Source organism: Rhinolophus ferrumequinum, chromosome 16, assembly GCF_004115265.2.
Source record: "Rhinolophus ferrumequinum isolate MPI-CBG mRhiFer1 chromosome 16, mRhiFer1_v1.p, whole genome shotgun sequence".
Classification (NCBI taxonomy): Eukaryota; Metazoa; Chordata; class Mammalia; order Chiroptera; family Rhinolophidae; genus Rhinolophus; species Rhinolophus ferrumequinum.
Window position 1 is genome coordinate 6,692,131 of NC_046299.1, and position 26,770 is coordinate 6,718,900.

At 50.4% G+C, this 26,770-nt stretch overlaps 2 long non-coding RNA genes across 2 annotated transcripts; both read left to right on the top strand.

Annotated features, from left to right (window-relative positions):
* The first annotated feature begins 1,909 nt into the window (after positions 1–1,909).
* On the top strand, positions 1,910–10,713 carry LOC117036210 (uncharacterized). The gene is made up of 2 exons (XR_004425336.1): positions 1,910–3,334; positions 3,475–10,713. It is a non-coding gene; the product is annotated as an uncharacterized LOC117036210 (long non-coding RNA).
* Positions 10,714–17,263: 6,550 nt separating this feature from the next.
* LOC117036209 (uncharacterized) lies at positions 17,264–24,346 on the top strand. Its single transcript, XR_004425335.1, has 3 exons — positions 17,264–19,530; positions 19,685–20,886; positions 22,809–24,346. It is a non-coding gene; the product is annotated as an uncharacterized LOC117036209 (long non-coding RNA).
* Positions 24,347–26,770: the final 2,424 nt, after the last annotated feature.

Genomic DNA, 26,770 nt, shown 5'->3' on the forward strand with positions numbered 1-26,770 from the left:
TTGCCCTGGCTGTACCCCTGCTCCTCTCTTCCCCTCTTTTGCATATCTGCTTGGTCAGCTCTTAGGCAGGCGCGTCAGAAGTGGACTGGCTGCCCCTGGGCTCAGCCTTACCCCACGGTCTCGAAAGCGCCACAGGGACACACTCCAGCTAGAAAATGTGCGAAGACTCAAAATTTAATGTTTTAGCAAATATTTTCTGATCCTCAGATTTGCACAAGGCCCTGGGCCAGGCATTGGTGGGTGGGGAGTGGTTCCTTTGCTCATTCGTTGATTCTTTTGCTGGTTCTTTCCCCAAGTATTTGTGACGTGCTGACTACATGAGGCAGTGGGAGAGGCCAAAGGCCAGGATTAGGCCTGGGGCTGGTGTCCTTGTGGGAGAGGACGGGCGGGACTGGGTCCACCTTCTCCAAGTATCTGTAACTGGAGACTTCATTGGGCAAGTTGGAAAAATGGGGAAATCCTACTTAACCCCAGATACATTTCTTAAGCTTTTTATCATACTCAAAATACAGTTTTTAATTTGTCCATCTTTTGATAAAAGGGCCAAAGCCTCTTCTCTGAACCTGAGTCTGCAGGTAGGTGTGCTGGGTCCTCTCTGTTGCTGAATCCACATCTTGATGAGTCAGCACTGGTTCTGGTTTTGATTTTCTAAAGGGCATGAGAATGGAAGCCACCTGTAAAGCTACCTGGGGCAGTCAATCCTCCATTACTTGTCCTTGGTTATTCTCCCCAAATTATTTCCCTCTTCTGTGCTGGGACTTGCTGACATTTTCAACCTGGTTTTCAGAGAGCAGCTCGTGGTTTGCACTCGTATTTCATTAGTTTACATCCGTGGTCCTCCAAAGGTGGGGATACTCGAGATCTTTTAGGAGATCCACCAGCCACAGCTATTGTCACGATTGTAACAAGATGCCATTTGCCCTTTATGCTCTCATTTCCTCACGAATGTACAAAGTGACGGTCCCCAGCAGCCACGGCCCACTCTGGCAGTTGACGGGACATGTGCTTGTCATTCATGTGCTTTAAAATCTCTCACCTTCAGTGTCAGATGCGGTAAATGTTGGTGGATGGAAATGGTATAAACAAAAGCTCTTTAGGATCTTCAGTACTTTTTCAGAGTGTAAAGGAGTCTTGATACTAAACAGTTTGAGAACTGGCTTATATATTTAATTAAACTGTGCATATATATATAATGTCAAGCACAACTGGCATAAGAAAGACTTGGGAACAATCATAATTGATTTATTGTAAATATACAATCAACTCGGTATTTTGCCAAGAGCATTGAGCATGCCCTGGGCGTCAGCCAGGGTGTTCAGGGAACAAGGAGACGGACATCGATCAACTGGGGAGGCTGGATGAGAGGCCATCTATGGTAAAACGTGGTGACAGGAGTGACAGTGGTGCCAGCTATTTATTGAGCTTGTGTTGAGAGCCAGGCCCTGTGCTACATGCGTCTTCGTGTGTCTTCTTGGATTCTCATCACGACCTTAGAAAAAAGGTTCTATATTCTGGTTCTGCCATTATACAGGTGGGGAAACAGGATCAGAGGGGCCAAATAAGGAGCCCAGAAACCCCGCTACTAAGGAGCAGAGTTGGTCCTTGGTCTCAGGTCTGGTTGACAGCCTGTCTTACCCTACTCTTGTCACCTCTTAGTTCCTGAAGCCTGAGCCTCCAAGGGGCCGGGTGGAGAGGGCAGCGCCTCAGGTGGAGCCTGGTGGGCGAGGTGCCTTCCAGACAGTCTGGGCTGGGAGGCTGACACAGGCACGGGGCTGAGGACAGGGCCAGGTGGCGTCGTCAAGGCCATTCCCTTGTGGAAGCAGCAGAACGGATCTGGACGGCTCCCCCCCCGCCCCCCCGTGTCTGTATCCCACTGAGTGCCCAGCCCGGCAAGGCTGGCGTCCTGGCCTCCGCTGCCACCTCACTGCATGCATCCCTGTGGCCTGCACCCACCTAGTGGGCAGGAAGCTGAGCTGAGTGTGCAGCTGACTCTCAGGAGGAGCCTCTGACATTTTGGGAGATTGAGCAGGTGGGACTGGATGCTCCATGGGCCCTTGCACCTCACAGTGGGAGGCTTTCTCAGAACCCGGGGCCCTGGCTGCCCCCTAAATAGCCAGTTCTGGAATTAGTAAGGGGCCCCCTGTGGCCAGCAGCTCCTGCCACCACTGCAGGTTCGAGTCATGGTCAAGGAATGGGGAGTGGCCACTTTCCTCCTCCGGGCTGGCCTCCAGATCTCAGAAGGGCAGCTAGACATCCCAAATTAGGCCCCACAGTCACCATGGAGACCATTTGTTTACTCCCACCTCCACATGAGCTAATCTGGAGAACCGCCATTTTCTGTACTTTCAACGTAATGGAATTCAGGAAAATTCCAAAGCCAGCCAGCCCCAATTTTCAAAACAGAATCTAGGCATCCTGCATGGATCTCAGGATGTGGACAAACTTCTCGATCTGGCCTCTAATTTCCTGCTTCCCCTAAGAGAACGAATGCCTCACCTATGCTCCGAAGTTTCTGCCTCCCTGTCTTTGCCCAAGCCATTACTCCACCAGCAGTGCCCACCCTCCCCACTGGTCAATGAAGTCAGCTTCTTATCCCACCCCAAGGCCAAGTTCAAGTGTCACCTCCACTGTGATGGGCTCCCAGATTGTACCCTCCCTCCCACCTCTTGACCTGTACGAGGAGGTCTCTCCCCCTTCTTAGCCCCTTTACCATCTACTGTGGCATTGATTCCTTTCTACCTGACTCTGTAGTCCTTTCTGTGTTTCCATCTCCCATCTAGACAGCAAATTCTGGGGACCCCTATCCCATACCCAGCAGTGGAGTGACGTTCCCAAGAGGAAGGCAGTGGGAGCCTGGAGAGAACTGAACTGAAAGCTAGGTTGCTAGATGACAATCACTGGGCAAAGTGATTTAACTTCTCTGAGCTTCAGTTTCCCCAGCTACTGACCAGGGTGGAGGCCTAGAGGATTGCAAGGGCACTTTCAGATCTGCCTATCTTTTTATTGCCCTTTGAAAACCTGTCACTTTCCCCAAACTGCTTAAGTTCCTAAGGCATTTCTCAGAGGAGGTGTGTGGAAAAGCAGCGCAGAAAGGGGTGGGGCGCGAGTGGCAACCGCTTTTCCCCACTTCTAGGATACCCTGCTCGCAGGAGGCATCAAAGTGCAGCCTTGCGCTGCCCCCGTGTGGCTCGCTCAGGCACTGCAGCCAGGAAGCCTTAACTTACCTCTCGGAGGGCTCCCCTGGAGGATGCCCATCACCCATCTGGACGGCCCGCTTGACCCCCTGTCTTCTCACTCACCTCTCAAGCTCACCCAAGGACCAAGAGTAACCCCAGTAAGAGAGCGCCCAAGGGTGGAAGGACTAAGGTCTCAGTTCAGCCAATCAGAAGCGTTGTTCTGAAGGCGCAGGAAGTGGAGGGAAGGGGTGGTTGTGGCAGCCCCCTGAGGTAGCCCTGTGTGTGTTCTGGTCTCCAGGTTCATCCCACCCCCCATCTCAACGGAGATGGCCCTCAGGCCAGGCATGATGGTGCCACAGTGCCGCAAGGAAGGGGAGGCTGTCGCAGAGCTGGGAGCCCGCCTGACTCCCTGTCCCGTGCTCCCTCTGCTCCATCTGGTGCCTCCAGAACACTGCTCCTGATGGGCTGAGCTGAGACCCTTTGGCCCCTTCGGGACTGGTAGTGGTCCAGACACCTCCTCCCCAGCCCCGCCCCACCTTGGTCCTTCCACCGAGGATGCCTCCCCTCCCCAGCCCTTGCCAACCAACCCACCCCTCAAACACCCTGTCCTGAGCCGACCTATGCTTTGGCCTCATGCAGCCCCCTAGGACTGTGCTGCCAGGAGGGCCCCGAGGGAGCCATTCCCCACTGCAGGGGGGTCTCGGAGGTGGGGGTGTAGGTGATGGGGAAGGCCTGGGCTTGCAGCTTCTGCCCGGAGACCTGCAGAGCTCCGTTTTCGCCCTTCCTTGTCCTGCCTTCTCCCTTCCTCCCAGCATCCTCTCTTCCCAGGGCTCCCTTCCCTCTTCCCTGCAAATGGCCCTACTGGCCCCAGGCCCCACTTCTGTGGCCTTTTCGCCCTATGCAGACAGGCTCGGCCACACCTGTCCTCTGGCCAATCCCTTCCTAGATGTGAGGGGGTGGGGGAGTACAGTGAGTGCAGGGGGCTGCGGGGTTCCCCCCCCACACTTTCTAGGGTTTCTGATGCTAACAGTACCTGTCCTGCCTTAGTTTAGACACACTGCGGTCTGGGACCTCCATGTGGCAGCAGGTACTCATCCTGCCTGACCTCGTCCTGTCCCCTTTGCCTGTGACAAAGGGAGCAGGTACAGGAAAGGTGACGAACAGGGCATCAATGCATCCAGTCTCTTTCAGGGAGCAGAAGACACAGAAATCTTTCCATTAGCCAAGAGGAGAGACAGGTCAGGACCCACTTGTGTCACTTCTGCAGGATGACCTATGAAAAAATGCACTGACGGGCTCCTTCTAACTCCACAAAATGCTGTCATTGCATTGCTAGTTGAGAGGACCTCGTTAAGTAGGGGCGGGTCACAAGTAAAACAAAGTATGACGGGGGCACATTTCTGGCTTCTAACTTCAAGGGCTCTGGCCTGGCAATACACAGAAGATTCAGAAGACTATGCAAACATGTTTCCTTCATCAATAGTAACTTCCCTTCCAGATAAGGCAAAGCCAGATGGCAAGGAGCAGGCCTCCCTGGAGGAGTGGGCTGAGGAAGCCGCGACAGCAGAACTTGAGGAGGGAACTTCATGAACTAAGCATGTCAACTTCAATTGCATCAGCCAACAAAAGACAGCAGGTCTGTGAAAGATGACACGGTTTGGTGCAGTCAAAAGAAGCACAGTGAGAGCTTGCCAAACACCCAGGAAGAAGGTACGGGCCTCTTTGTCCTTCACTGTCTGCAGAATCCTTGCACGTGAAGGAGTTGAACGGGCCTGGTGCCAGCAGCCTAATTGGAGCGCTCCTGGCTCAGAATTAGGAATTTATAAGCAACTCTGGGCTTACAAGAATCAAAAGCTCATTCCTGTCCCAGTAGAATATAGCAAGATCCAGAAACAGTCACGCAAAGAGAGAACAAGATAAGGAAAATCTCTGGAGAGTTACAGTTAGGGTGACAAGAAGCGGGGCTGGCATTAGGGTGACCGAGTTGTCTTGTTTTACCCAGGATTTTCCTGATTTCAGCACTGAAAGTCCTGCTTTTTGGACCCCCCTCATTCCCTGTCCCCCCACTTGGCCTGCTGGGCCAGAATTGCAGAGCGAGCAGGAAAGTTGGGAGCCAGGGACTCCCATTGTGCCCCTGCTGGATCCTTCTCACCTGAACTGTGGGTCATTTGATGAGGGGTGAGGTCTCTGCAGACCCCAAGGTTGGGGGCAGCTGTAGTGTCTGCAGGACAAGCCTGGTCCCTGAGAGCACAGGGGAAAGAGCGCCCCCTGCTTGTTGCCTGCAATTTCCCATCAGACACCTGGAGGAGAAATCTGCGCAGCCCCAAGTGTATTCAGAGGGCCAAGAACTTGGTGGAAAGCTCCTAATGTATACAGTTGACCCTTAAACAACAGGACTTAAAGGCAACGACCCTTCACCCTGTTGAAAATCCGCGAATCATTTTTGACTCCCTCAAAACTTAACTACAGTCCCTCAGCACCCACGAGGGATTGGGTCCAGGATGCCCCCCAAATCCCCCGACGCCCGATCCCTGTATATAGAAAATGGTGTAGAGCGGTGTGTACAGTCGGCTCTCTGCATCTGCAGACTCCCAACCAGGGATCGAAAACACTGTTTTCGATCCGTGGTTGGTTGAATCCGTGGATGCCAAACCCGGGGATACGGGATACGAAGGGCCCACTGTATGTTTATTGAAAAAAAAATCCTCATGTAAGTGTCCGCACAGTTCATTCCTCTGTTGGTCAAGGCTCAGAGTCACTGCAGAACAGCAGGGAAACGGGGCGAGGTCTGTAACCAAGACACCTCCCTCCTGGCAACTGATGGTGGGGAGCTAGCCCAGCCCACCTTGCCGAGTCAGCTGGTCCCCTGTCCCTGCCACTGTGGCTCTGGTGGTGGGGCGGGCTGAGGGGGTGGTCGCGCAGAAGACCCCTTCCCCTCTGTCCTCCACCCTCCCCCACCCCGCTCCTAGCCTAGGAATTAGAGGACATTCATTCATAATTTAAAAATAGCATACAAACGATTTGGCCATCCATTCCAGTGGAGTGGAAGCAGCACTCCGACCTCCAGCCTGACTACCCCTCTGTAGAGAACCGGCCTCGGGCTCCTGGGAACACGCGGCCCAGCCTCCTCCAGGGGGCGCTCTTCCCCCTCCCCGAGCGTGGACCCGTGCGAAGGGGATCCTTCGTCCTGGCCAGCAGTGCGCCATGGAATTCAGAACAAAAGGGGAAATTGTTATCACCCCCCAGCCCGTGTATTTTTATACATTTCTACTGTTCCTATTGTGCTTAGCAGTTTTCAGTGTTTTCCTGACAATTGGAGAGATTCGTGGGATTGGCTCAGGAATCAGGACAGGATACTTGTAAGAGCCAAGCTTACAGCTTCTGATTGTGTCCTTCTTAAATGGTCCCACTGCTTAAAACGAAGTGGCAGAGTCACTGCTCAGCATAAATCAAATTCATAATCATACTTATGTAACTGCAGTACGTTTTTAAAAGTACACAGAGTCAGGTAGAGCTGGATTTCCTGGCTTTCCCAGTCTCCCTTCCTAGAAGCCCTCAGGCCAGGAAGGGGAGAGGGAGAAAGAAGGAGTGTGTGTGAGTATGTGTGTGTGTGTGTGTGTGTGTGTGTCTTGTACCCCGAGGCTCTGGGGCTGATCCTACAGGGTTCAGGAAGGATGTTCCCGTTCATTAGGGTCCCCAAGAGCAGCAGTGGCCATCTGAGTCTCCGCCCCTTGCAGTGGGGTCCACGTCACCTCTGGGATGGTTTGGTAGAACAGCAGCAGGTGGCCGAAGGGGGCCAGAGCCGAGAGGCTGGCAGTGTTCAGATACTGAGAGTCCACAGGGGCCTGGGACTGCTCTAGTGCTGGGGACACAGCCCAGAGCAAGACGAGCTTCTGTCCTCAAGGAGCTGGCGCTGTGTCAAGGGAGGCTGGACAACAGGGAAGCAACTGAGGTCATTTCAAGGGCTGCTAAGTGCTATGGAAACATGGGAGAGCATGCCCGGACAGGAGGCCAGGGCAGGAAATGAGCCTGGACATTTGCAGGTGAAAGAGGCCTGAGTGGCCAGACTGAGGGTGAGACAGGAGAGAGGAGAGGACATGCCCCGGGCCCACTTTCTAACGTACAGTTTATGCCTCTAGTTCAGACTTCCCTCCCGAGTTCGCACTCGTGTATCCAGCCCCCTGTGTGTCCCCTGACCCTCTCTGCGAGGGTGTCTAGTGAACAGCTCAGCTTCACCACCCCCTGAAAACCTGCCTGCACACCACCTTCCTCACTCAGGCACCTCCATCCTGCCATGGCTCAGGCCCCCCGCTGGGAGCCATCCTCAGTTCTGCTCTCCCACTCCACCCCTACTGGCCCAGGATCCTGTGGTTGCGTCCTTCCGCTAAGTCCAGGCTCGATGGCCTCCCACCATCTCCACACTGCTCCCCAAATGATGCCTCCACCACCCTCTCGCCAGTAGTCTCTGTCTTCAGCACCCATCCCAGTCTCTTTACAAGTGGTGACCAGACGGAGTCTTTCAAACGTGAGCTGGGGGCTGTCACCTGACGAGACCCCCCACTGCTCAGATGGACGCCAAGTCCCTCTTGAGGCCCTAAGGCCCTGCACGGCCGCTCTCATTCTCTCCGGCCTGGTGTCCTGTCATCTCCCCTTGCTCCCGCGTCCAAGTCTCACAACCCCCGGCCACTCCTCAAACCCGGGGGCTGTCCCCTGGCTGACCCCCTGACTGGAACACTCGCGTCACCCACTAGTGAGGCTACCCTCATTCCCCTGCTCTGCTTCTTTTTGTCACCACACTTTCCATCTTCTATCCAATGATCATCTATTTTTTTTTATTTTGCTAAAAAAGTTTTTAAAATTTTTATTAAATGTATCGAAGTGACATTGCTTAGTAAAATTATATAGGTTTCAAGTGTCCAATTCTATAATACATCATCTGTATATTGTATTGTGTTCTGGAATATCATTTACTTCTTAAGTTACGCTTCTGGTTTCCCCACCTCCCGCTAGATAGCTCTACGGCGGCGAGGAGATCTGCCTCTTTGCTCCCTGGTATCTCCTCTCGAAAGTTCCCAGATCAGTGCCTGCGTGTGTTGTGTGCTCAGTACATGTTGCTGAATATAGGGTGAACGTGAGACCTGGTCGGACATGGGAGGAAATTGATTATTTTCTGGTCACCAGTATAGTCGGTGGGAGAGTTAGGGCAAAGGTGTACGGCAGCTGATTTCTGCTTTAGGAAGAATCCCTTGCCTGCCGTTGGAGGATGGACTGGGTGGGGGCGGGAGACCCCAAGCAGGCTGGGATCCTTGTCTCTTGTTCCCTGACGGGTAGTGAGCAGTGCTGTTTAACAGGATTTCCTGCCGCGATGGAAATGTCCTCTGTGCTTCCAGTAGCCACTGTCCACAGGTTTCTACTGAGCAGCTGGATTTTAAATTTCATTTTATTTTAATCAATTGAAACTTAAGCAGCGACATGTGGCTAGAGGCCCCACATGTACACTGCAGTTCTGGACCATGGACCAGGGTGGTTGTATGTTAGGCACGTCAGTGTCAAATTCCAAATGGTCTCTGGCCCCCGATCCAGGCTTGTATCACAAGGTCCCAGGTGAAGGACCTGCCAGCAGGTCGGCAAAGGGATCTGACTTCTGAAATAGAGCAATGCTCCTATGTGCCACGTAGACTTGAATGGACCTGACATGCTAGGACATGGCGGGAGGGCCTGGAGCTCAGCCTTTACCCCTGCCCCTGAACACCGCCCTCCATGTCCCCAGCTGTGACAAAAACAGGCCACTCACACATTTTATACAATTCAAGCAGTGATTTCCTTGACAAGTAGAATACAAATAAAAAGTTCTGGGTCCAAATAAGTGGTTAGAATGGATGACAAACATATGAAAAGCGATATTCTGTTATTGACTTTGTGAATTGTCACTCCCAGTTTTCCTAAAAGGGGCCTCTGAGAACCCCATCTGAAGATGCCGGCTCTGTTTTCAGGTCCCGGAGAGGCCCAGCAGAGGGCAGGCTGGCCCTGGAAATGGACTGGAGATGACTCCAAGTGAGAGAGGACCGCTTTGGGGGGAGATGGGTGGATGCCTGATTCTGACTCCCTCCAAAGGCCCAGCTCTTAGCTGGCAACCCCCACCCCAGGATTCAATTTGCTCCCCATCAATGAGAAAATCTCTGGGAGTTCTCAGCCAGACCTCTCCTGTTCTATAGTGCCCTGCCCTATTCTACCACTGGTCCTGGCTGACCAGTATCTTAGGGGCTGGGGCTCTGGATGGAGGTCTTGTGAGAGGGCTGGCCCCCTCCCTCACCCTGCTGCCCTTTTAGGGCCAGCTAGTTTGGTCACTTAACCAGCTCCAAGCCTGCTGAGCACCCTCAGTTCCAGGCTTGGTCCTGCCTAGACAGCCTGGCACAGAGGTTAGGAGCCTGCCTTCTAGACCAGCCTGGGCTCAACTCCTGGCTCTACCGTTTGGGAACAAAGGGATTTTGGCTCTCCATACCTTGATTTTCTCATCTGTAAAATGGGACCAAATGAGCTAGTATTTGAGAAGTGCTTAGAAGAATAACTGTTATATAAACTGTGGTCAATAGATACATATGTATATAGATGATAGATAACATTTTCTTAAGCTCTGGAATATACTGTTTTTCCACTTGAAACTTTCAGTGACCTCAATATACTAAGGTGGGGTGGGGGCAGCCAGACCTGGGCTGACCCACTTGCTAGTCAGAAACTGCTTTGCCTGAGCTTTGTCCACCCGCAGGCAGAGTGGGTGACACTTGGCTTCCTGGATCTAGGATGGCTTTTCCGTCGGCACGTAATGCTGTATTTTCTTTGTAAGAGGTTTTAAACTGCAAAGCTCTCGTCCCAATGTGCTATGGAAGGAAAGGGTATTGAGTTTTCCTCTTGTTTATTTTAAATGCTTAGAGGTTGGGTTTCAGTCCCAGGCTGGTAAAGTAAGGAAACTCTGAAATTATATATGTGTCTGGATCATTCTAGAAGCCCCCAGAGATATGCAAGGCAGCTGAGAACTGCTGGGAATCACAAAGCCTCCTCACTGCCCTCCCAGGGGCCCAGGCAGTGTGTTCTCAGCCAGGTGTGGGCTGGAGATGGCTAGGGCATGGATGGGCCAGAGGCAGCAGTGATGCCAGGGGCACGCATGTGTCCTCCATTTGGGTCGCAGCACAAGAAACTGGACTCTGCACAAATCCCTTCATCTGGCTTACTCCTCCAGACCAGTGTTTGCTCCTGAGGTTCCCGAAGGCCCCCTACCCAGCCCACTTCTTTGCGGGCAGGCCATTCTTTCCAGCAAAGGCCAGTGGGAGCAGCTCCTGCTCCCCTCTCTGCTTCAACACCGTGGGCTGGCCCCTCTGCTGCGTCTGACAATATTTAACAGGCGTTTCATTATGGAATGATCCTAGGATGTGTGCATTGTGTGGATTCCAATACAAAACCTTTTTGTGTTCATCATCTTCATCCTGTTTGATTTCCTCTGACCCAAGTAATCAGTTGAAACGTTAATTACAAAAAAAACCCCCAAAACTGTCGAGGCGCGTGGAGCTGGAGATGACTGTCTGGCTCCTTCATTTCACAAGGAGGAAACAGGCCTGGCGGTGGAGCGACTTGCCCCAGGTAGCCAGCCCCTCGGCAGAGCTGGGGATTGAACCCGGGCCTCCTGAGCCCCATCCTTGGTCCTCAGGGCTTGTTTCTTGCTGACTCAGCCTGCATTTCTGGTATGTTTCCCCTGCAAGTGGGAAAGCACTAGAATGACCCGTGAACTCGGTGTCTCAGCAGAATGGAATCCCCGGCAGGAGCTTGGACCCTCTTGGAAAGGAAGTCTGGAGAGGTAAGAAGCCACTGTTTGACCGTGGGTGTGGGGCAAGGGAGTGGGCACAGATTTCTCCCTTTCCTGCTTGAGTCACTCATCGAGTGGGGACCCCGGGGACCCAGACCCTGCTGGGGTGACAGGTGACATGGGGACTGTGCCATGTCAGAGGTCGCCTTCAGACTAGAAAGAGAATGGGGTACGGGTGGCTGGCGCACGTAAGCAAGAGGAGGTCCTTGGGCAGCTCAGAACCCCAATTTCCCACCGACATAACACTAAAACTTGTTTCGCAGGGTTGTTGTGATCATAAAATGAAATCTCTGAGAGCCTCTGTTAGCAGGAAAGTGCCAAGGGGAGTCGACCATGATTTTACCATGACATATGCTCACAGGTCCTGCCCAGCTGGTAGGTTAGAGTGGGGAATAAAAGGGTCGTGTCACTAAAGTAATTAAACAAGGAGGCCGTTGGCCTAGGGGGCTCTGACTGCCCTACGTAAACCAACCAAAACCTAAGTTGGAATCAATGCACTCAAATCAGAGAAAGTGAAACTTAAGAAGAGCAGATCACAAGCAGCCAACCAGGCTTTCCCAAATAAGGCAACCACTTAAGCTACAGCCAACCACATCATTTCCTGGCGTTGCTTCTGCATCTTCCCCATAAAATCCTCTCTCGACCCCCATCCCTGGAGCGCTCCTAAGCACCTTTGGTTTGGCACTGCCTGATTTGAATTGGTGGATGCTCAAATAAGCTCTTGAAAATTTTAATCTGCCTCAGTTTTACCACTAAGCACTTTGTACAGGGAGCCATCATTAGGCTAGTTGAGCCCCAGAGGGGACAGCAGGGCTCTGGGTGGAGACGGGGAGGCAGGTAGCTCAGAGGGGCTGAGAAGGTGTTTAGCCTTGAATGCATGTTTCCATGGAAACCTGCTCTTGCCCTGGAGTGGCTGTCGCTGGAAGCCGGAGGGGGGCGCTCACACCGTGGGTCCCTCACTGCTGATGGGTTCTGTGGCCAAATGCAGCATAATGATGGATTAGAGATGGACAGGACTGCCTCTTCCTCCCCAAATCTCAGAGGCAGGCCATGTTTCGTTTTGGAGGCTCTGGACGGCTGGCCGGGGAGCAGGATCCAAGTTTCTGAAGGTTAGTAGGTTTGAGACAAGTTAGGAGCTTGGCCACTTCTGATGTGCAGGTAGAAGAGACCCACCAGCACACTGAGGCTTTGTGTAGCAAGAACGTGAGGATTGGATACCAGGGGTGAGCAGACGCTTGTAAATCCCCATGGCCTTTTGACCAAGGTCAGTGTTAATCTTGGAGTGCTGTGCATGGATGGCCCAGCACAGCCGGGAAGCCACACACCCCTGCCCTGCATTTCCAGTCAGAATCCCTGCTAGTGGGCGGCTGGCCTACCTTAAATAGCCAGCCCAGGTGGTATGAGTGTGTCTCAAAGACACTGGGTTTGGAACGCTTGGGATTGTTTCAAATTTAGAAAGCAAAAGCATGGGAGGGTGAAGGGGGTGCTGCCAGAGGATGTGGGATGGCATTGCACGTCTCCCCGTCTCTTTGGCCAGAGTTCTAGTCCGAGCCCTACGGTTGCCAACCTTGTGGTCTTAGGGAGGCATTTCCCTCCTGGGGCTGTAGGTTCTTATCCGTGATGATTAATCAAAGTCACTGCAAAATCTCTCCCAGGGCTGTGGTTTCGATGAGTCAGGTTGGGTGGGGGTTGGATGATGTCAGAGGAGACCAGGTCTTCCAGGAGCACAGAGAAGAGATACCGTGGCTGCAGGGTCCTGCCCTCTGTCCAACGGAGGCTCTCCAGTGTATTTGTTTGCTTACACGACTTCTCATGTAAGTTTTCATTGGAAATAAGGCTTCTGCAGCTCATTTGGAAATCCTCGGATCCAGGGCTCAGAGAGCACTCTGGGATCTAACATTTGATGATTCTGCAACAAACCTTGGTTCTAGGGCAAGCGACCATCTGAGTTTGCCCAGGACTCAGGGTTTCCCAGATGAGATTTTCAGTGTAAAACCGGGCACGTTCCGGGCAAGCAAGGATAGTTGGCCGCTTGTCACGTTCTCATTCGAGCAGCTTATGTTTTGCGCCTTGCCTGCTTTGGGGAGGGAAACACACTCCATTTAGAAAGCCTCCTCGATGCCTGAATGCCAAGAAAAATGGGACCAGTACCCCAATCCTGTAGTGACACTGGATGGGAAGGGAGATCAGCTCGTCCCATCTGTTTCAGAAAAAAACAACATTGACTTCAACTTGCGAATCACAGAGTGGAAACCAGCTGGGGCCAGGATTGGTGTAACTGATGGGAGCTGAGCAGAAGGAGGGACTTTAAAAAAGGAGAGAAATTTCACACTGAATAATCTCTTACTCTGTTTTACAAAGAGACTCATAAAACCTTAATCCAGCCCCGGGACTGTCATGTTTAGAGACATGGCATTGGCAGTGCTTGGAACGTGACCAGAGAATTTGCAGAAACGCAAATGGATTAAAGTGACCGAGTTGCCAAGGCGGGACAACGGATGCATCTCAGTCCAGTCCCCACTGTGCCAACGAGACTGAACTACACTCTTGTCTGAGGCTCCAAGTCACTGGCTGTTATCTAAGAGCTGGGTCCGCCCAGCTCTGCCCAGGTCCTGGGGGGCGGGGGTCAGCCCCACCCTGGCCCCTGAAGAATGACGCTGTTCTAGAGGAAGTAAAGCTGCCACGTCTATGACAGTGTGTGACGGAGACGTTAGCTTTCCTGTAGTGGACACACTTGGATGAATTTGAGAATGGCGGGAGGTGGTTGAGAAGTGAGTGGGGATGGCTAAGTGGAAGGTTCCTGTGGCTTCCTCGAGAGGGGACCATGGTGGGGAGGCGGGGAGGGAGGGACTTGCCGGCAGGGGATGAAGCATGCAGGAAGGCAGGAAGGCACAGTGAGCTTGGTGCCAGGTTGGGCCAGGAGAGGCAGGCCCTGAAAAGAAGAAGATTTCTGTTAAGGAAAGGTGGAAGGACGCTGCAGCCTGGTCCTGGCCTTGGAGATAAGAAGGTGAAAACCTAATCCAAACCCAAAACCTCGTCATTCAAGAAGAGCGTACAGTCTAGACTATCTGGGTCAGAAGCGCTTGGAAACAAAGGTGAAGGCAAAGTACCTGCCAGCATCAGGGGCCAGTCTGAGGCGCTGAGAACAAAGGCAGACGGCTGAAACCAGCCCTTCCCCCTTTTCTCTCTTTGCTCCCACCACCGCGCAAGGAATCTGGGAAAGACTCTGTTAACATAATGGCTCTTTAATTTTTTTACGTTATTTGCCTTAGAGAAGTAATTTCCAAACATTGGTCTATGTGGAAAAAGTGAAGAAAGAATCAAGTGTTCCTGGTCTAAGGCGAATGTGAAAAATAAAGGAAATGTAATGAGTTTTTCATGAAGCTATGCTGATTCAACTTAAAGGAATACCTTTTATACTGAGAGCATGCTGTGTCTTTTTGCCATTTGACAGGAGTTTTTAATGGAATCGTGGTGAGAGGCGGATGGCAGTTTGGTTGGTGTTACTCTGTTTTGTTTTTTGTTTAAGCTGACAACCCACTGTCAGTCCTTGATTTAACCTGAAATTAAAAGTACTAGTTCATGAAATCCTGAAGGCTGAGAACTCTAGAGTAGACCTAGCTAGAATATATGTCAGTATAACTTGGAATTTTGACATATAGACAGCAGGCATCCAGAAGACAGAAGAATACACTCTGGGAGACCAAGACTTAAGTGGCTGTGCTGTAGAGCACAGCATGTTCAAATGGAAGACGAGCCCCCTAAAAAAGCCTTCTGGATGTTTCTGTCCCTTGGAAGATGTGTGTTATTACAGTGATGGCAGGTGGGGACAAATTGAGAGGGGTCTAGCAGGTACTATAAGGTTGGGACCTACAAGATCTTTGTGAAAATTTGTTTCTTTGAGCCAGACTTAGGATGGGAAAGAGTTTTCTCATTTTGTCCCAGACAAAAAGTCTCCTAAGATGCCACGAGCCAGCCCACTCTCTGTGTCACATCTCTGTGGGCTTCCTCTTGCCATGTCCATTCCCAGAGGATCAAAGCATCCAAAAGTCTAGTTGATATGCCCATCAGAGCTTTTGCCCCCTTTCTTCTGGATGAGGCTCCAGTTCCTAGAATCTTGGACGTCCCATCCAAATGACCCCAATGCACTTCCAGGACCTGTGCTGGTCCATCTCCCCCAGGTGGGCTATGTGGTTGGAGGAGCACCTCCAAGCCTACAGCGTGGCCAAGGGGGGCTATTTGTGTGTGTTGGGGGTGTGGTGAACATATGTAAGCATGAGAGGCGGTCCACGGTAAGCCAGGTGAGGGAAGTGGGAGAACGGAGGGTAGGTTGGGGGCCGGCTGTTGGCACACCGCACCTTCCAGTACAGAGCTGCAAGGAGAATGCTTGGAGATTAAAAATATGATAGCCTGAATTTACAAAATTCACAGAAGAGTAAGAAGAAATTAAGAGAAAAAAAAAGGAAAAGGGAAAACAGAAGAGAAAAGATAAGAAAATCAGATCAACTTAGAAATTATACTACCTGCAGAAGAAAACCAGAAAGAGAAAAGCAAAGAAAATGGAGAGAAGAAATTATCAAAGAAATAATTCTTAAATTCAACAGTTATTGGGACCTCTTCGTAGTGAAAAGTAAGCATGTCAAATCAGTGGCCAAAACAGAACTCTGAACCCTTCCCCACCCCCATTTGTAACTCCCTCCCCAAACATGTGCGTCCCCTGGTATCCTAACTCAGTGAAGGGCACGGTCACGGCTCAGGAGCTAGAGCGGGAGGAGGAGGTAACAACTGGCTTGCCATTTTGTTTCTGTGACCATCTTTCCAATTCCTTCTTGGGCACAGACCTGGAGGGAGTCATGACCCAAGAAAAAGCTGGGTTGACTATGATTTTATGATGTTTGCTCCTACCCACACTATTTTTTTTCCAGCTAGTAGCTGAGCCCATTTTAGCTGAGTGATAAACAGAAAGGAACCAGCATAAAACCTCTGCATAGATACAGCCAGAAAACAAACAAGGAGGAAAGGAATCTAAGTAAAAGATGAATAACATGCTTCCAAAGAGACGTTGCTCAGAGAAGAAAAGGAAAAGATCAAATGAGTTCTCCATGATCCAAAGAAACTAGACACAATGGACTGAAAAACTGAGCTCAGCTGAGATCTGTGTCAGTTTTAAGGAAGAGGTTCTGAGACAAAAGAGAGATGAAAGGCAAGCTGACAGAGTTTAGGAACAAGTAGAAGAGAAAAATACAACATCACAGAGACAGAAAGCACATTCAAAGCAACAAAAACCTGAAAACACGAATTTGACAAAATCATGCAACACAAACCACAAACAAAGATGCAAAAAGCCTTGTGGGCAAGATGATTCACATGGAAAGCAAAGTGGTGTTTCCAAAGGAGAGAACAGAAAAGGCATGCTAGGGAACACGAGAGGTAAACGTTCCAGAAGAAGGACTAAAATCTTCTATCCAAAAAAAGTACATTGTATCCCCAGGGGAAAAAAATACACAAGAGTGGTCAGTGTTGAAACATAATCGTAGTTAGCTACTGACCACCAGGACAAAGGCAGAACCCTATAAACAACAAAGCTAAAGGAAACAAAACAAGACAAAATACCCCTGCAGCATCCAGTGCCCGAGGATGGTGGCCAAGGGCTGCAGAGGTTGGAGGGAAAGGAACTGTGACCCAGTGGTCCTGGGGTATAAAAGTCAATAGACGTCTTTAAGCCTGTGGCAGGCAGGTCCAAAAAGCCTTTTTTGACAGAAGCTGGAGGAATCTTAACTACAGATCTCAGAAACAAGGCACCCTATCGAAAGGATTGGTAGTGAGCACAGAATCCATTCTCTTCTGGCATTAAGACTCCACGACTCTCAGAACTAGGTTCTAGAACAGAACGTAGGGTTTATGGACCTGGTCAGTATTAATGATGCCAGGAGCCAGATTTGAAGGGGAGGAGAAGAAAGCTGGTATTTCCCTCATCTTTCATAGCAGGAAGCCAAACACAAAAATACAGGTATATCAAAATAGAATAACCTCAAGTTCTTATTATTTTATACTCCTGTAACTTGGAAGGGATCTTTTGGTCCTTTTTATATTGATTGATTTTTTTTTTTTAAATAAGCATGATTTTTTTTAACAACAAAAAAGTCATTGTTTTTAAAACATTTCTTTTTGAGTTTTCTCTTTTCCATCTGGTTTGCTTCATTAAAATAAAAAACAAAGAAGAAGGAATTTCCATGCTGTTGTAAGGCAGCTGCCCTCATTCAACCTCCCCAGGGCAAGGAGGGAGCTGAGGGTGGCAGAGCAGAGCCTGTGAAGGGCGAGGGGTGGGGGGTCTCCCTGCTTCCTGCTGAGTGAGGCTCAGGGGCCTAAGTCAGGCTGAGAGACTCTGAGTACCTGGCTCTTTCTGAAAGTGTCAATGGCCGGTGGAAGGCTCTGTGCTTGGGACTGGGGCTTGCTTTGTAGGGCAGAGCCCCGGGAGGTAGGTAAAGGAGATGATGACCCAAAGCCCTTCTGAAGGGACGTTGCTGGGGCCCCCTTCTTCTGCCCCTCCCCAGTTTTCACATCAGTCTGACCCACATCTGGGGCCAGGTGTGTGGTTCGTGGGTCAGACTTTCCCAGAGCAGCAATCCTGCCTGCTGCTCTCCCTTTCTCCAGTCTGGACCTGTGCCCCTCTCAAGCTAGGGCTTGAATGGAAAGAATTTGGGGTTTTCATGTGGGGAGGGAGAGATGGGGCCACCATTCATTTATTCCTTCATTTGTACCCTTCCGTGTAGCCCTTCCGTGTAGACTTGTGCAGTCTCTGGGCACACAGAGATGGGCGTGACATTTAGGCCTCTTTGCACCTCTGCTGGGTGTGAGGGGATCCCCGGAACAACCGTCCTGGCTCTTCCAGAAGCCCTCTGTTGTGGTGGTGGGGGAAAGAGGAGGGCGAGACGTGGTGTTTAAAATTTTCCTCTCTCCTTCTAGGTTCTTTTGGCTGGTCTAATAACTAAAATGACACAAGGCAGATTAACAGGAGAAAAACATTTAATTTCACACAGAGAGGAGCCCCATAAAATATGAGAAGCAAAGGCAGCCTGTCCATGGAGTCTTATGTGCCATCCTGAGCTAAGGAATCGGACAGAGGCCTGGGGCTTCCAACGGGAGGAGGAGGGTAATTTATAGGACAATGAGAAGAGCAGATGTTTGCCCTGCCGTACAGATAGGTCTTTCCGATAAAAGTCACCTGTGAATGGCTGTCTTTCTGAGCCACGGCCTCTATCTAGATTCTTTTAGGCAGTTAAGGGAGAGGTAAAAGTTTTTCTTGAAACTGCTGTGTCTCGATTGCCTTCAGCTCAAAATAATCCACACGCCAAAGTGACCATTTTGGGGAGGCTTCTTATGGACCCCTTCATGTCCAACAGGTGAGGAACAAAATATCCAAACGGAAGAACCAGTCCGTTTACACAGACAGGAAAGCAGGCAGGGAGGAGGGGAGCACCCAGTCAGGACTGGGTAAGAGGAAATCTCTGCCAGAGCCATTTCCCCTTAGCCGAGAACGCCTGTGGAAAACACTCCCCTTTCTGCATAATGAAAGACTGTTGGAAACCGGCTCACTTTAAGGGACCACGAGCTAATGTATATGCATGTGAACACTGCTGCACAAGCTTGTGTTATGTCTGCCTTTCCATTTGTTTTCTCTGGATGTGTCTGCATTTAATAGACATAGCAAAATGTCTCCATTGGGGTGTGTTTCTCATTTAAAGAAAAAAGAGCTCAAGATTTAGAAACCTAGTATAGATCCAAAAGCTTTGAACTCAGCCATTTCATTAAAAAGCAGAATAGAATAGAATAAAAAATAAAATAAAATAAAAAGAGCCCGGTTTCCTAAAGAAGAGGCTGTCACCACTGTCCCGGCAGGCTCTCTGTGCGCAGCTCCGCACCCCACCCCCCACAACCAGGTTGTTATGACTCGCCCCCACAGAGCTTTGCAGGCTTGAACTCTCAAGTGGATATTTGCTGTGTGGACACAGAAGGAGAGTTCTCCCTTTAGAGAGAATGCAATTACTTGACCTTTGTATGGAAGACCCATCTGGAGGATTTTCATCATTCCAGCAGAAAGATTCTGGTGACTCTCAGTTGATCACTACGGCTGCATTTTAATCTCCGTAATTATGCGTTTTTATTATCTCTCCTAGGTAAACTAGAACGCTCTCTCCAGGGTGTTCATTGCCACTGCCCGTGGGCCAAGCGGCCTACGGTCTTAGGAGAGGATATTGTGTCTCCAGCCGAGATGGGGTCCTGCATCTCACTTCAAGGGGATTAGCTGCACGTGTGCTGTGGTTCTGTTCGCCCCGTTAGTGTTGCTTTATATTATAACGACCTTGCTGTACCAGCTCCTGGGCCTGCAGCATCTCCCACTGGCCGCTGGCACTGTTTTCATTGACCTGCCCGTATCACCCCTTGCCAGCCCGGCCCCTCCCAGGGCTGACTAAGCAGGTGTCTTCCTGGCCCTGGGTGAGCAGGGGTTGGTGGTTGTGTCCAGGAAAGGCTGGGGTGGAGATGAGGAGGTATGGCAGGGCGGGGGCGGGGACTGAATGTTTCCAACAATAACCCGCCAACTTCCTCCAGTTTTCTGGTACTGACCTTGACTTTTGCTCTGCCTGCCCAGGGCCCTACTCCTGGCCTCAGTTTCCCTCTGGCTTCTCTCAGCATTTCCCTCTTGGCCCTCCTCCTGGCTGAGGTGGAACTATTGGTGAGTGCTTCTGGCTCCGCCAGGGACAGCCCAAACCTCACCTCTCACCTCCCAAAGCGATGACATAGTCACAGTGCAGGCGGGTCTCTGCTTTGATAGGACATGAAAGAAATTATGGCCACTCTGGTGACCGCCGGAGGGAGGAGCATAGAGGACCGAATGAGGGAGACAGACGCAGCCTCCTAGAGGGTGTGATGCTAAACTGAGCGCGAAGGGCGAATGGGAAATTCCTGGGTGAAGAAGGGAGGTGGGAGGAGTTCCAGGCAGGAGGAACAGACTGTGGGAAGACCTGGAGGCACATGGTCACATGATTGGGGATTTTACATGGTTAGACAGAAAGGTGCCTGTCAAAGATGGTGACAGGTGAGGCCGGAGCGATTGGGGGATTTAAATACCTTGAAGATCTCTCCATGTTACACGTAGGACCATGGGGCACAGAGGTGTGTGTTGTGTAGTGTGCCATTTTAGGAGCACCCCTAAACAGTGCAGTGCACAACCTGAGTAACTGAACAGTGTGACTCTGCTCCGCTCAGGGGAATGAGCTTCATCCTGGTGGCCACGGATTGTAAGGAGAGCAACATGGTTATACGTGTGGGTTAAACAGATCATGCTGGCGGTGAAGAGGGGGTTGGAGGAGGAAAGAGAGGAGGCAGGAACAGCAGGTAGGCGGAAGCCATGGTAATCCAGGGAGGTCTGACAAGGGTTGCTCTAAGGCCACGCTGGGGAGGAAGGAGAGGGAGGCTGCTGTTTGCAGGGGCGGGCTCTGCAGGGTTTGCAGCCTGCCAGCAGCAGCACAACACGTCGAATAAAGAAAATGCCCAAACCGTTGTAAACACCTTCTGCGAATAACAACGGGGTTTATAAAATTGTCATTGCTTATGCCATAGAAACTTTCTAGGATTTTTCTCCTCCAGAGTTCCAATGGTGCTTGAAAAATCATTTGCTCGTTGTAGATAATATGCACATTGCAAGGCATTTCTTTGTTTTGGTGTCTCTTCCATGCTAATATTTAATACCTTTTCCCTTTTATGATTCAAAGAATGTTCTGTGTCCTACTGCCTTCACACCACCCTGGTTCTGGAGAAACGGAAAGACTTGGATGCTTGAGATGGAAACAGGTGTGTGTAGACCGATGCCTGCTCCCAGCCCTTCCCCAGTTAGTGCATGGGGCTAAGTGGCCTCAGCTCTGCCTGGACACCTCTCAGCAGAGTTTAATAGAGCCTGACATCATAACCTTCCTACCCTCCCACCACAGCTCAGCACTCTTCCCCCCAACTCTCACAGGGACAAGTCCTTCACCTCCTTTCTCTCGCCTGTGGTTACCCTGAAAACAACTTGTTTTGCTTGATCTCTACTGACAGTTATGTTCCTCATAATAGAGAAGAATCTGGAATTTCTGAGGACAATTCAAGAGATAGGGGTGAGGCAGAGGGAGGAAGGGTGGAGAGAAAGAGAGGACCCACTGAGATGTGGGGAAGGTGAAAGCACTTCTGGCCAAGAAATACAATTCTGGTGTTGGTGTGGCCAAAAAGCCAGCGTGTGATCCAAATAGAAATGTGCACAGTTGCCCTGGAACAGGCTGTCTAAACCTGTGCGGGCTCATGGCTGTAACACAGGGCAGACCACTTCTTGCTCCTAGCACTGTCTCCTCGTCCTATTCCGGGGCCCGGGGCCTTCTGCCTCATTTTCTTCATTGTCTGCGTCTGTCAGCATGAAGGGAAAAGGTCTAGAGTAGAGCATGTGGGAGGTTTTTACAGATCAGTCCTAGCAATGGCATGCTCACCTCTTTTTTTTTTTTTTTAAGGAAAAACAGCTTTATTGAGATATATTTCAAGTATCATAAAGTTTACCCATTTCAGGAGTACAATTCAACAATTTTCAGGAACTGCAGCACATTTTCACCTTCCCAACAGATTCCTCCAGCTCATTTATTATCAATCCCTGTTCCTCCCCCATAGGTAATCACTAGTCTGCCTTCCGTTTCTATAGATTTGCCTATTTTGGACATTTCATATAAATGAAATCATACAATATGTGGTCTCTTGTGTCTGGCTTCTTTCACTGAGCATAATGTTTCTAAGGTTCATGCTAACGTAGCATGGGTCAGTGGTTTGTTCCTTATCGCTGAAGAATATTCTGTTATATGCATAGACAGTGGCAATTCACTTCTGCTCCCCTTCCATTGGCTAGAACTTGTCATATGGCCAAACCCAATGGCAAGGGAAGCTGGGAAATGTAGTCTATGTGCCCAGAGGAAGGGAGCCAATTGTGGTGAACAGGTAGCAATCTCTGCCCAGGTATTCACTCCTTGCTTCCAATTACCCTGTAAAAATCTATAAACATATAAGTGCAAAATATGAGTGGTATGTGTGCATGCGTGCGTGCGTGTGTGTGTAGAAACTGCAGAATCTGGGTGTGAGGGCTTTATGAGCAACAGAGGTTGTGTGTGGGAGGAGGTGGGGGGCATGGACTGGAGGTGACCTTGAGGGCATTAACACACTGCCCTGCTCTCCCAGAGCTGTGGACTTCTACAGACCCTAGAAAAAGGTCAGTGCCAATCTTATCCAACTCCTCAGAGGCAGGCAGATACGTGGGTTACAATTAATGGAATCATTTCCAATGCACTTGAAACAGCTCTCGAGTGGGACCTTCTTAGTGGGGCAGGGGTGATTTTAAAAACATCTCTTTTGTGCTTTAGATGTTCACATCTGGAGCATATTGATGACTCTGTTTAGCCGTTGGTGTGTATGCACCAGCACCGTTCAGTCTGGAGGCATAACTTTCATAAGAAAATACGAACTCTCCTCGCATTCTTGGAATAGTCATCAAGGGGGAAAATGTCTTGCAGAAGAAGTGTGGTCTTCATAGGAGAGGGAAAGAAATTGTTCTCTGGGGCCTTCTCTGATGTTGATGCCGCCACCAGAAGTTCAGGGTGAAGAGTAACTGGAGGTGCAAACTGGGAGTTATTTAAGGACACATTTGCCCCCCAGTTCCCAGTTCTCAACACTCTTTTTCGCTTAATATTTTCATCATTTGGCAGAAATGGGGAGGCTGATTCCTTCCTGGATGCAGTGAGCTTTCCAGGCCACAGAATTCCATCACCTTGAATAACAGGCCAGCTGCCCACGCCGACCTACATCTGGCCAGCTGCTCTGGGACAGCTGAGGCCACACACCTGCTCTGGGGAGCCCACGATCTGGTCTCTGACTCCTGAGACCGGCCAAGCATCTGAATGAGGAAAAGAAGGGCTGTGGCTTGTTTCTTTGGAGGCAGTTTGTTGGAAATGCTGCAGAGATGCTGGCTGTTTTCCAGAGGACAGTGGGGGCTATAGAAAATTCTGCATGTGACTCTGAGGAGCCATCCTCAGATTTGCTCTGCTCCACCCAGAACTTCTTGTCTAGCTGAAAAGCATCTATGTGGGGGAAGGTCAAGAGGAAGAGAGAGTAGGAACAGTGTTTTGCTGAAACTTTGCAGCCATTTCTGAGGAAAGCAACTCCTTTTTCCCAGGTCCTGACAAATGGTGACGTTGAATGCATAGATCCCTTACCTGGTTCAGGTCCCCTTATTTTAAAGACCCAGAGAACAGAAATGAGTATGTGTCAGAGCCAGAATTAAAGCATGGCCAAATCTTGTCTAGTGTTTTGAGAACTGACATAATCCTTGTGTTTCCACTCTACAAGAAGGAGCAGGTGGGGAACCCATATTTAGGTAGAGTCTGCTCTGTACCAGGCACTGGTCTCAGCACATTTCATATGTTCCCAGGTAATCTCCACAACCCACCAGGGCCACACTATTCTTATTCTCCTGTTATGGTCTGAGGAAACTGAACTGAGCACCTCCTTCAAGGAGACACAGCAGGCAGGGAAGGGAGTTGGGATTCAAACCCAGGTCAGCCTCACGCCCAAGCCTGGGTTCTTTGCACAGTCTTGTGGAGAAGGCCTTCTTGACATTAACCTTGCAGGGCTGGCACATCCTGTCCCAAGCTGTGGGGACGACCCCAGGAGGAAAAGGCAACAGATGACCAAGGCCACGGGCTTCTTCAGTTAGAATTTTACAGGGGCCTGCTTTAGCCTCAGCTCTGGAGATCGCAGTTGTACAGATGCTTCTACTCTTGGGGCAACAGGGGCTCTGCCTCCTCCATCTGGGAAGAGGAGCAGGAGGGTGGAGTCCCTGCAGCCTGGAGGCGGGCTGTGCTTATCTATGGATGTGGATGTATCATGCTGGACAGCCCCTGCATGGCCACAGCCCTGGACCTCTACCCACCAGGCTGTCAGCAACGTCTCAGCAACCTGGCTCGAGGATGTTGGCACGCACGAAGCCGACCATGCAGCCAGTGGTGATGCTTTTATGATCCTGTTTACTATTTTTTAGACCTAACCTCATCGCTCTGCACTTTGTGGAACTGAAATACAGCTCTCTGGCCTTCCTGCAGCCTGCTGGCCACCCGAGAATTTGCCCCTTGCTGATCAAATCCTGAACAGCTGGCAAATCCCTTCAGAGATTATGTTTGAGTGACCGGATCCCTGCATGTGTCACATCCTGGTATTATTATTATTATTATTATTATTATTGTTGTTATTATTAGGGCTGTGATTTGTGACCATACATTTCACAACTTTCCTGAAACTTGTACATTCAAATGCTTTGCCCTATTGCGCCTGTTAAAAAGATAAATTTTGTAACACACAATGTAATTTATAGATGATGTGATACAGAATTGTACACCTGAAATCTATGTAATTTTAGTAACAATTGTTACCCCAATAAATTTAAAAAAAAAATCACATGCAAAAAAAAAAAAGATAAGTTTTGTAAAAGTTGAAATCATGACTCCCAGAGAATATGAAATGAACGCATGTCCATTTAACTCTTGCGTGATGAGTTATGTAACTCATCATTCAATGGGGAAACCCATAGTACTATGTTACAACCAGTTCAAAGGAAAATTCAAAGAACACACATAGAGTCAACCGGGAACACTGAAAGGAACTTACAAATAGATGCGCCAACTGGTCCTCGGTCACAGGGCAACCAGCAGTGACATTCCACCAGACAAAACTGATTTGCATCTCTGGCATCGCTCTCAGTTGTCTACAACTTACAGAGTTGTCAAGGAGCTCCAAGCCAGCGAGAGGTACAAGCCCGTAGGCAGTCAGACACCGGGAGGGTGCACTAGGCAGGACACCTGGGGCTCTTGTCCGCCTGTTTCAAATTCTTTCACATTCCTTTCTTGACTCCCTCATAAGGGTCTAAGCACATTTGAGCTTGTGAGCCATCATGCCAATTGATTCCAGGTTTACGTAATGTGGCCGCTTTTATTCTCATCTCAGATGAGTCTCGGAGGGGCTAAGCGGCCTGCCCGCCATACATGAAAAAATGAGTTCTTCTGGCTCCAGACTCTGCCTTTTGATCTCTTTCCCCAAGCACCTCCAAAGACAGAGGAGGGTAAAGGAGATCTGGGGTCCAGCCTGCTGCGGGTGTGAGGGTCTTCATTTTAGCTCATGTGAATTTTATGTTTGATTCCCTCATTTATCCATGTTGGGTTCAACACAAAAGCAATGTTTTAAAATTGCTGTTATGGGTTGAATTGCGTCCTCCAGAAAGATATGTTGAAATCCTAACCGCCAGAGTGTGAGATTATTTGAAACAGGGTTGTGTGGATGTAAATTGCGGTGAGGTCATCCTTGAGTGGGGTGGGGCCCTTAATCCAATGTGACTGGTGTCCTTGTAAGACAAGGAGAAGAAAGCCAGAAACATAGACACATGTGGGGAGAAGGCCATGTGATGATGGATGCAGAGACCGTGGTGCTGCAGCTGCATGCTGGGGAACGCCAAGGATTGCAGCAACCACTGACACCCGGAAGAGGCAAAGAAGGATCCTCCCCTAGAACCTTCAGGGGGAGTGCGGCCCTGCCAACCGTGATTCTGGCCTTCCAGCCTCCAGAACTGGGAGACAATATATTTCTGTTGCTTTAAGTAACCCCCTTTGTGGTCCTTGGCAGCCCTGGGGAATGAAGACGCTCACCATGGAGGCAATAGGTGCTCCAGGTAGGGGTACGCAGCTCGTCCTGTGGCTTTGAGGTCCCCACCCGACCAGTGTGGGAATCGCAGTCTGATCCGTGACCCTAGAGGGGGGCGTGCTGCTGCTTCCATCCTCCCCTCCAAACATTCAGTGTTGGCTTCAAATGCCGGAAGTTGAGAGAGAAAAGCTACTGACCCTCAAATGTTTATCAGGTGGCCGCTGAGGCTTCTCCCCGACCCAGAACGTGGAAATGAGGGAACCAGCCTGTTCACTGGGCACAGTTGTTAAAACCAACACCCGTCGCGTTTCCATCAGAGATGAGCAAACTCACTGGGAAGTGATTCCCAGGCTTGGAAACTCCTTCACCAGGCGGACCTCCTGGGAATCCAGGTCTGACTGCAAAGTGGGGCCCTTCCACGTCTCTCACGGAGAGCCTCCACGTGATCCTGAAGGTCCAAACCCATCAGGACACCAAGATGAGTGACTTTGCCAACCTGCCTGTCCTCTGCCCGCGGGCCCTGTGCTGGGCTGCTTTCTGTGGGTTCTATTTCCAACCTCACCCGAGCTGCCCAGGTAGAAAACGTCACCAGGGTAACCCTTGTTTCCAAGGGGCAGCATATTGCTTCTGGAAAAACTGATACCTTGGTTCCCAGCACTTAGTGCTCGGTGGGGCAGCGGGACGAGTTTTGTTGGCACTGCTAGCAGCTGGCTCAGCAGATACACTTCTCAGCTTTGTGTCCCTGATGTGGTATCCAGGATACCAGGAAACATGATGTGTTTGCTCCTGCAGAAGAAAGGAGAAGGGGACTCGGGGTGTGTCATTGGCGCTGGCTCCAGCTGTCTGATGGGAGGGGCTGGCAGGGCTCGTGCTCTAGCTGGGCTATGGGGGCACTGGCTTGTGACCCACCTGAGTCCCCAGATGAGAAGCACCTGGGCTGTGTCCCACCTGCATCACAGACAAGGGTTGCCTCCCACTGCCA